The sequence below is a fragment of the Spinacia oleracea genome, chromosome 3 (genome assembly GCF_020520425.1).
Source record: "Spinacia oleracea cultivar Varoflay chromosome 3, BTI_SOV_V1, whole genome shotgun sequence".
Lineage (NCBI taxonomy): Eukaryota > Viridiplantae > Streptophyta > Magnoliopsida > Caryophyllales > Amaranthaceae > Spinacia > Spinacia oleracea.
In genome coordinates, this window is record NC_079489.1 from 69466433 (window position 1) to 69476011 (window position 9579).

Sequence of the window (9579 nt, forward strand, 5' to 3'; positions counted from 1 at the left end):
CACCTTCATACATCATCTATATTCATTATTACTATAGTTTACTGTATTTTTGTAATATGGATTCGAGCTGAATCAGGTTCCAAGCAGGAATGCTTTGTTTTTTATTACAGATACCGTACATTCATAGGACTCGGACTCATCCTGACCCACTCGATCCAAACAGTTTGCACAGATTCTTATTTACATGGGGTGTACGATAAATATTGTACACCGAAGTTAAAGTTAACGTAAAATGCTTAAAAATTACCCATATACGTAAAAGTTATTTATCTTTTACTGATAAATTTTTTCATTTAAATAAAAAACATTTATTCTAAATCACTAATAATGTATAAAATTTATCATTTTGTCCTTTAAAGTGTTTATCTATCAACTTTTTTTAATAATATAAAAGTTAGAGAAAATTGGGTAAAAGTTAGAGAAAACTAGGTAAAAGTTATGTTTGTTTTTAATAATAAATTTATTGTACACCTTATGCATGCAAGACCTTTTGAACATGTTGTTGTCGCACTTGTTAGAATAAAGGAAATAAACTCCAGTAATAAAGAATTTTGTATCTTTACTAGAACGATACTACAGTTGATTCTATAGGAGTAGTAATTAATTAGAAGGCTTTATTCTTTTCGGATATTTCATGAAATACCCCCGAGGTTTAAGTTAATTCACCAGGTACCCTCGTTGTTTCAGTAATCTACCAGGTACCCCTCAGGTTTCATTTTCTTGCATGACTTAACCCTGCCGTTAAGTGGCCGTTAGAAACTTTTTTTCACCAGGTACCCTCGTAATTTATTTCACCAGGTACCCCTGAGGTTTTTTAGATTTTCACCAGGTGCCCTTGTGCTTTATGGTAATTTCACCAGATACCCCTGCTCACCAACGGCTAGTTTCACCAGGTTTTGTTCTATAACAGTTGCTGGGGGAGGGGAATATGAAGTGAAAGAGGGGGCTGTCAAATACCCTATTAAGTTTGATGCAAGGACTTGTGGTTGTGGAGTATGGAAAATATCTGGCATACCTTGCAGACATGGCGTTAGGGTTATTTACCACCAAAGACTTGAGGCTACTGATTTTGTGTCTCACTACTTCAAAGGGCAAGCATACAAGTTAACTTACTCAGAGCACATACACCCCATGCCTGACCCAACCCAATGGCCTTCTTTTGACCTTCCTATTATCCTCCCACCACCCATGAAGAGAGCATCAGGTAGACCCCCTAAACTGAGAAAAAGAGGTAAACATGATCCAAAAAGGGGAAAGAGAAATAGCACTGTGAGGTGTGGTAAGTGCAAGGAGGTGGGACACAATGCAAGGACATACAGAGGTGGGGCCACTACAAAGCAAAAGAAGGATGATGATGCTGCGGCTGCTGCTGCTGGTGCTTCTGGTTCTGCTGGTGCAGCTGGTGCAGCTGGTTCTGGTGCAGCTGGTTCACAGCAAGGGGGAGATCAAGGTGCTTCCAGTTCACAGCAACAACGTAATGCATCAAGTAAGGGAAAAAGGAAGCGTACTTGATTTTGTGATTTATGCATAACTTTTTGCTAAACCTATCATGTATATCTTTTGCCAATGGGAGCAAGTTTTTGTAGAGCTACACTTAAAGTTTTTGCGTGTCGAGGGCACACTTTTGTAAAGCTACTTAATTCGGAAATGAAATATCATATTATTGATGAAATGTCATCATTCACTTTCTCATTACAAATACTAGAATAAAAAACATTACAATGCCAATATTGATAGTTCCATGCATTAATTTCTTTTGCTGCTTGAGTTTCTTCTTCATTTGGTGAATTTCTTCATCCAAGCTTCTGTTTTCTTCAATTTCTCCTTCCTTTGTGCTACCTCTGTTGTTTCTGATTGGCAGTGGTTGCTCAATGCTTCCCTTGCACCACTTGAAGTTGTCACATAAGTCACACTTGTAATATAGTCTTTGAGGATTTTTCATTGTTTCAGAACTTCTTATTGCAAATTTTTTCCCACATATGTTGCATGTTTTGTTTGGAACTACAACGTATGAGGATTCATACGTTGTAGAAGAAGATTGGGATTGAGAATATCAGCTCATTTGAAGGTGAGTTGGGAATTAGGGAAAATATGAGTTGGTTAAGGGGAAGAACAGAAATTTGTAGTGAAGAGTTGCAGCGGCTTCCCCTTTAAATAGAGAAGGCTTACCAACGGCTAGTTTTTTTTAAAAAAACTAGGCGTTGGTGAGCAGGGGTATCTGGTTAAATTACCATAAAGCACAAGGGCACCTGGTGAAAATCTAAAAAACCTCAGGGGTACCTGGTGAAATAAATTACGAGGGTACCTGGTGAAAAAAAGTTTCTAACGGCCACTTAACGGCAGGGTTAAGTCATGCGAGAAAATGAAACCTGAGGGGTACCTGGTAGATTACTGAAACAACGAGGGTACCTGGTGAATTAACTTAAACCTCGGGGGTATTTCATGAAATATCCGTATTCTTTTTGCTCGTTGCATCAAAAACAGAAAACAGTCACATAAAACATTCAGCCTAGGCCAGACCTTACACGAATCTATGATAATCAGACCAGGCTAGATGAAGAAAACAAAGTCTAAATTAAGAATTGAACTTTTCAGTATCAGAAAGAGTACAACTGAAAACTCCCTGTAGTATACTTGCACATTTTGGTTGATTACGGAGGATGCTGAAATTATATCGATCGATAGATATGAGATTATTAATGAAGTATACGGTTGCTTTGGCTGTGAAAAATGCCAGGACCAATAATTTTGGACTTGAAAAGTATTTGGTAAAGGGGAGGTAAGAGCACATAGAGGGTGACCGGGAGAACAAGCACGGAACCAACTGGAATGACAATCTTAGCCCTCTGAAAACCGAACACAAGGTAGACTGCTGAACTGAAGGCTACCATCATGCTTATTATTGAAATGAATTCGAAAAGCATACTCAATCCAACAATCAAACCCCCTGGGAGTGCAATGCGAAAGGCCTCTTCTGAGTAACGTGATGTTAATATTGACAGAAACATGAGGATGCAAGTGACAAAAGAGAAAAGGGAACCAAAGGCAGTTTTGTCAAAAAATACAGAATGACCTTCTTTGTAGTTATTACCACCAGGAACATGTAGTCCTGCATTGAATGCTACTGTTGCAATCAGTGTTGCAGCAACTGTACATGATTGTGCTGTTGTCTTCATCCATAACTCCCCATCTTTCATCAACTGTTGATGTGCCTCTCTGAAAACCATCCATGGGGTTTTCCCTTGTTTGTTTATCGCCTCTTTTTGGCCAGGCTGCACAAACTTCTTCACTTCCTGGAAATAAATATTATGCTTTAATTTTGTAACAAACTTCCAAATGAACGCATACATTGTAACATGTTTGAGAAACGTAATTAAGAGAAGGATAAGCAAGCAAACCTTAAACCATTGCAACTCCCGTTGAACTTGTAAAGCTGCACCGGAGACAAGGTTAAGGCGGTCTGAAGATGGTAACTTGCCAGCCAAATGTAATATATATGTTATTATCGTGCGGGTGATCTATATACCTTGTAATTAGATTCTTGTAATCACTCATTTGATATATAAGATTGAAAATGTTTTCACGGCGATGTAAAACAGCTAATTGAAAAACATTATGATTCTCCTCATCCGAAACCCATATTGCTGGGGGGAATACATCTACAATCTCTTCTATAATTTCGTGAGTGCCTAATTTTGCGGCAATCAGGAGTGGTTGTTGAAGTAAAGAGAAAGCTTTTGCATCATCCAACTCCAATATCTCCATGCACAAGATTTTGACAAGCTCTAGTGCATCGTGTTGCGTCTGCCTTCTTCGTCACCTTTGTATAACATATTTAACTTCAACCAAAACAAAAAGAGTGCTAGCTTATTATTGATACTAAATATCGTTCCATTACAAGTTTTACACTTGAATTGAATAGAATAGTGTACGTACCGGGATTATATAATAGTAGTTGCCAGTTTGTGTCTTCGCCACTGGGGAAAGCAGTAGACTTTTTAGCTAGCACAGTCAAAGGGGAGCCTACACCATGTACCTCAGCTGTGGCCATCTCCGGATAACATTCAACCAACTTGAGAGCAATGCCTGGTTAATTAAGCTCATCAAACATTAATTTTTACGAAAATTGATAAATGTCTAGTGGACTTACCAAAAAATTCGGCAGTAATAATGTGAATGAGGAGTTTGCCACCAGATTCGCCTGCAAAAGGACTAGACTCAATATCAGGTCTAGTAACATCCAACAAATACAAAATCATTGCCTCTTGCCCATACTCGGCTGCCCTATGAATAGGCAAGCCTGATTTGCCTGAAATATTTGGCAAGTCAGGATTGTTGTTAACCAATAACTTAGCTGCTTCAATGTTGCCAACCACAGCAGCTACTGTAAGGGCAGTCTCCCCATTTTGGTCAGTCAGTGCCAAATCTTCAGGGGACATTCTCCTTATCAGTTTCTTTACCAACTCAAGGCGATCTTTCCCTGTGCCAACCGCAATATGAAGTGCTGTTTCTGAAGCTATGGTGATCTTTGCCGTCAATGCATCTGGATCGTCGTCTAAAAATTTCCTGGCTTCATTCCACTCACCTCTAACCACAGCTTTGTACAAGGCCAAGTAACCTCCAAGATCCTTCAACTTGTTCTCCACCCTCCCTCTTGGTCGTCGACTCGCTGTAGGTCTCATTTTTAAAAACATATATATTATTAACAAACTACGCACTACATTCAGTTCAAGTGTGTATATAGTAACATTGTGGATTAGGGAACGGTTATGTAAAATTATACATCAACAACTATTGAACTTTATGTGAAAATTTAGAAAATGTCACAATATTCCATAATACAACGAACTACCACTTACACAAAGTGCCTCAAAAGTCTCATCTTCGGTGTTCTTTTCACTTGAAGCTCACTCTAATTTCTGAACTTTTATGAACCTATTTTGTACTTTGCAGCGTATATACTTCCTCCATCCAAAGTATATTGCCTACTCCGGATTTTCTATTTTGGATATCCCTAAATATTGTGTCTACTTTTACAATTTTCTACTCCCTCCTAATCTAAATGTTTTTCCCATTTCTCTTTGGCACACATGCTAATGCACATTTTACATCGTTAATATCTCTAGTTACGTGTTATTAAAAATTATAAAATTTTCATATTGTCAAAGTACTCATTGAGACGAATCAAACAAGACTCCACGTGACCTCACATGTAAAATGTGCATTGGCATGACCCCACATGTGCATTTTCATATTGTCAAAGTACTCATTGAGACGAATCAAACAAGACTTCACGTAACTATATTTTTTCTTATATATTGAACGTAATTCATAAGATTCATTTCTATTAATTATGAATAGGGTCAAGATTCTAAATGGAAAAACATTTAAATTCAGGGGGAGTATTTAATCAATTGATTTTTTCCAACATACCTTTATCAAACCACTTAAATACCTCAATTGTCCTATTTTACTTACAAAATATGGTCCCATAATTAATGTTTGTACCATAAAAAATAGTGTGGTCCAATAGTAAATGTTTGTACCATGAAAATGTGGTCTCGCAATTTATTGTCTTTTGTCTTTTTGTTTAAAAAGTAAAATAAATTGTGTAATTTTCTATTAAAGTGCAACAACATTAATGGTTAATCATATTGTTGCATTATTGATGAAACATGAACTAGTTCAGATCTGTAATATCCTCTCAAAGTCTCAATACTTCCCCCCCTACCCCCCAGTTGATTAGTTGACTTTGACTTTAAAAGGAATCTGTAAATTTGGATATACTGTGTCCCATTTTTAAATATGCAACTCAATTTTTTTTACCATTCGCATTTTGTTACCTCTTTTGCATTTTGTTGAAATTTCCAAATGTAAACTAATTTTGATTAAATTTGCAGTTAAAATTGGGTAAATCGGAAATGAAGAAACTTACAGAACCTGGTGCCACCAATGCCACTTTCTTGGCCACGTTCGAAATTGGCCCGTGATCTCGATGAGCAATTAACTCCCATGGATGACCCTGTTGCTTTTCCGATCCTATAAACTCTAGTAATATGTACAAGAAAAATGAGATGGAGTTTTATGTTTGTACTTGATTTATTAAACAGGTTTTCTGCGGTTGCTCAAACCAAGCTCAACACATCCAAGCGTAAAAGCCGTTAGTGGATTCTTCCTACTTCCCAGTGGCATACTTCATTAAATAGTCCATGACTTATGACAAGTGTGTACAACGCATTTTAACTAAATTATTATTATAAGGACAAATTGTTTTTTTTTACTAAATTATTAAAGTAGTTTCAGAAAATAAAATAAAATAATTTAAATGATTTAGGTAATATTTTGAAAATTATATGAAATAAATTAAATACAAATAAGGTCAATGGTTGAGATCAATTTGGTAACAATGGTTGACTGAAATTCCATCTAGGTAAATAGTGATTCAATAGGTTTTTTTTTTATAGAAAAACCACTTAAGTAACATCCATAAAAGACAGAGTATTACTTCGCATAAGTAATATTTTCTATAATCGCTTGTTCATCGTAGTTAACTCTCACTGCTTTCACGTCAAAGATAGATAAACTCACCGCTCATAAAGTCAAAAGGCCATAACTAAAGCCCACATGGGACCATGTAATATGTAATGATCGAGAGCTTTCTTAATACTCTCCCTGTCCCTAAAAAATTGGGTGTCGCTATTTGTTTGTATCATATCTTATTTGGTTTATGGTTCTCACATGTTTCTCCTCTTAAACAACTATTTAATCTGACTAAAAACAAAACTACTACGTACCTACCAATTTGTTTTAAATATACCAAAATTCTTAATAAATTAAACAAAAATATTCGAGGCAATCTTTTAGAGATATTCATATGAATGAACAGTTAGTTTTGAGTCTGAGAAATGGACAAATAATTGTTCAGTTCATATGGATGAACATTTACTTTTTAGTCTTAGAAATGGCAAATAATTGTTCATCAAAAAAACGTTCAAACTAAAAAATATGATAGTTCATGCAAACAAATTTCAGGCGAAGTGAATGGGCATTTGCCAATTTGTCTACTCTTCAACTTTTTCTTTTTTGGTTTAAAGGGTGGGCTGAGTAAATAAAAATACCAGAAAGAGTGACAAAGTCATACAATAAATTATGGGACATTAAACAACAAAGGAGTTCTGTAGGGGGTGTATCGTCATATGTGGTATTTGGGGGAGCGAGTGTCCCTTCAACATAGTACGAGGGGTAGGCTTATCCCCAAGGACCCGCCGGAGACCATATTGGCGACGATTGAAGATGTTTCCCAGTTCTATTTGGATGCCATGGAGGCTGGGGGTGAGGTTGTTTGTCTTCCTTGGGAGAACTTTGTAGATAGGAGAGGCAGTCATGATGGCCTTCTGAAAAGGCTTGCTCCACCTGTACGCTTCGTACTGCCGGTGAACTTCTGAACTTGTATTCTTGTATTCTTGTACTTTTGTATTCTTGTACTCTTGTACTCTTGTACTCTTGTATTCTTGATCATTGTATGAATGTGTGTAGGAGGTGGAGATCGACCCCGAGGATATTGTAACACCCCCAAATTTCTCTCTTTTTTAAAAACAACCTTTAATTAAATAAGACCAATCTTGAGAGAAACTTAGGAGTATTACCACCACGTGATTACGTTAAAGGATAATTACTCAACTAATGCAGCGAAATAACTCAAATACTTTTCTTTATTAAATAATAATAGTGGAAATAATAATAGTGTATATTCGATAAACCCTTGAAATTTAAATACTAAAATCTGAACTCACAAATGAAACCAACTTAGAAAAATAAATCCTAACTAGTGAACTCTCCATTAATCCCGTATGCAAGCATGTCACATCATCACATCAAGTTCCTGAAAATTGCACACCAAAAGGTGAACAGGGCCAGCCAAAACAAATAGGTATTACGGGTTAGCAAAAGCTAAGTACGAATATATGCAAGACATGTAAAACATTTATATATATTTGAACATACCTTCACAAACCATTTAATTCAAACTTGCTTAATTGAAATCATAAAAGATTCATTTTCCAAAATTAGAAACTTTCCATAAATAGTAACTTTCCATAAATAGTAACTTTCCACAAATAGTAACTTTCCATAAATAATAACTTTTCAAAAGTATAAACATTTCAAGAATTAAGATTTCCAAAATAGAAACTTCCAAAAGTAGAAACATTCCATTAAAAGAAATATTCCAACTATATAAATTTTCCAAATATAATAACATTCCAAAAGTAGAAACTTTCCAAAAATAGATTACAATTAGAATATGGAAATCAAAACACCTCTTCTTATCTCCCCTTCCTTCCTAAATGTGCACACCCCCAAGCTAGTATTCCATCACAAATCTATACATTGGGGTACTAACCAAATAATAGTCAACAAGTGACCTTCGACTTACGCAAAAAGTGATGCGTATGAACATAAAAGTTCCATGAAATCCATTCCACCTTGAGACTTTATAAAAGTACAATAATGTCGTGAAAGACCATCCAGTTCCAACCATATGATCAACCAACAATCCTCCTTTTATTTAATCAAATTTATTTTTAAAGAAAACAACGTATTTTGAAATAAAGATTTATAACTCATCAAAACCAAACAAACTATTTCAAAAACCACTTGAACAAATCCATCATCATATTAAAATCAAGAAGAATATTTAACCTTTCAAAAATCCTCAAACAATTTTCACAAATCAAGAAACAATTCAAAATCACTAATTCACAATTTTCAATTTGAAAACAATTAATAATTTGAAGTTAATAATCAAACCATACATAGATTTCATTCATATAATAATCTAGCCACATACACGTACCTTGATTAAATAATACCTCACACAAATATAAATTTGATCATGCTACGGATCATTCACGAGTTCCTAACAATTAATAAATAAAACCCTAATTAAGTCCTGATTGAACAATTAAATTAATAAAAATAAATCTAATGCCCTTAAATTTATTTCCCGAGTTTTGCATGCATAATAACAGTATTATAAATCAAAATTTTAAACTCATGGTTTAAAAAATATACTTTTAAAAATTACGGTATTAATTTAGAAAAGTTTAAAAGTAAAAACTGACCGTAAAAAGAGAAGGCTTTGAAATCAATTGGGGTGTGAAAGTCACGACACCAAGGTGTAGACGTCGGAGGCAAGGAGTGCACGACGGGGGTGTCTTGGTGATGGTATAAGGGTGTTAAGTAAGAAGGTTTAGAGCCAAAGAGGAAGAAGAAGTTTAAGAGCGGGCTTGGAAAAACTCTCAACTTTTGATTTGAATAATAATGAATGAGGGAGGGGTATTTATAGTTGTAAGATTAGAGTTAGATTCATAATTGAACCCTAATAGGTAGATTCAGAGTTGGTGTTTAAGTTAGGGTAGGATTCTGAATCTAGCTAGTCATAATTGTGGTGGTTTTCGATTTAGAGTAAAATTGATTTTAAATAGAAATACGAAAGATAAAATCACGAAATTTGACACATAGTCTTTTATTATTATTTAAGATTTATCCTGAAATTTTCAGAATTTATCTCAAAAGATT

General features: G+C 35.2%; 1 pseudogene; it reads right to left on the reverse strand.

The window, feature by feature from the left end:
• Positions 1-1640: 1640 nt before the first annotated feature.
• Positions 1641-6157, reverse strand: LOC110802537 (ankyrin repeat-containing protein NPR4-like; annotated as a pseudogene).
• Positions 6158-9579: the final 3422 nt, after the last annotated feature.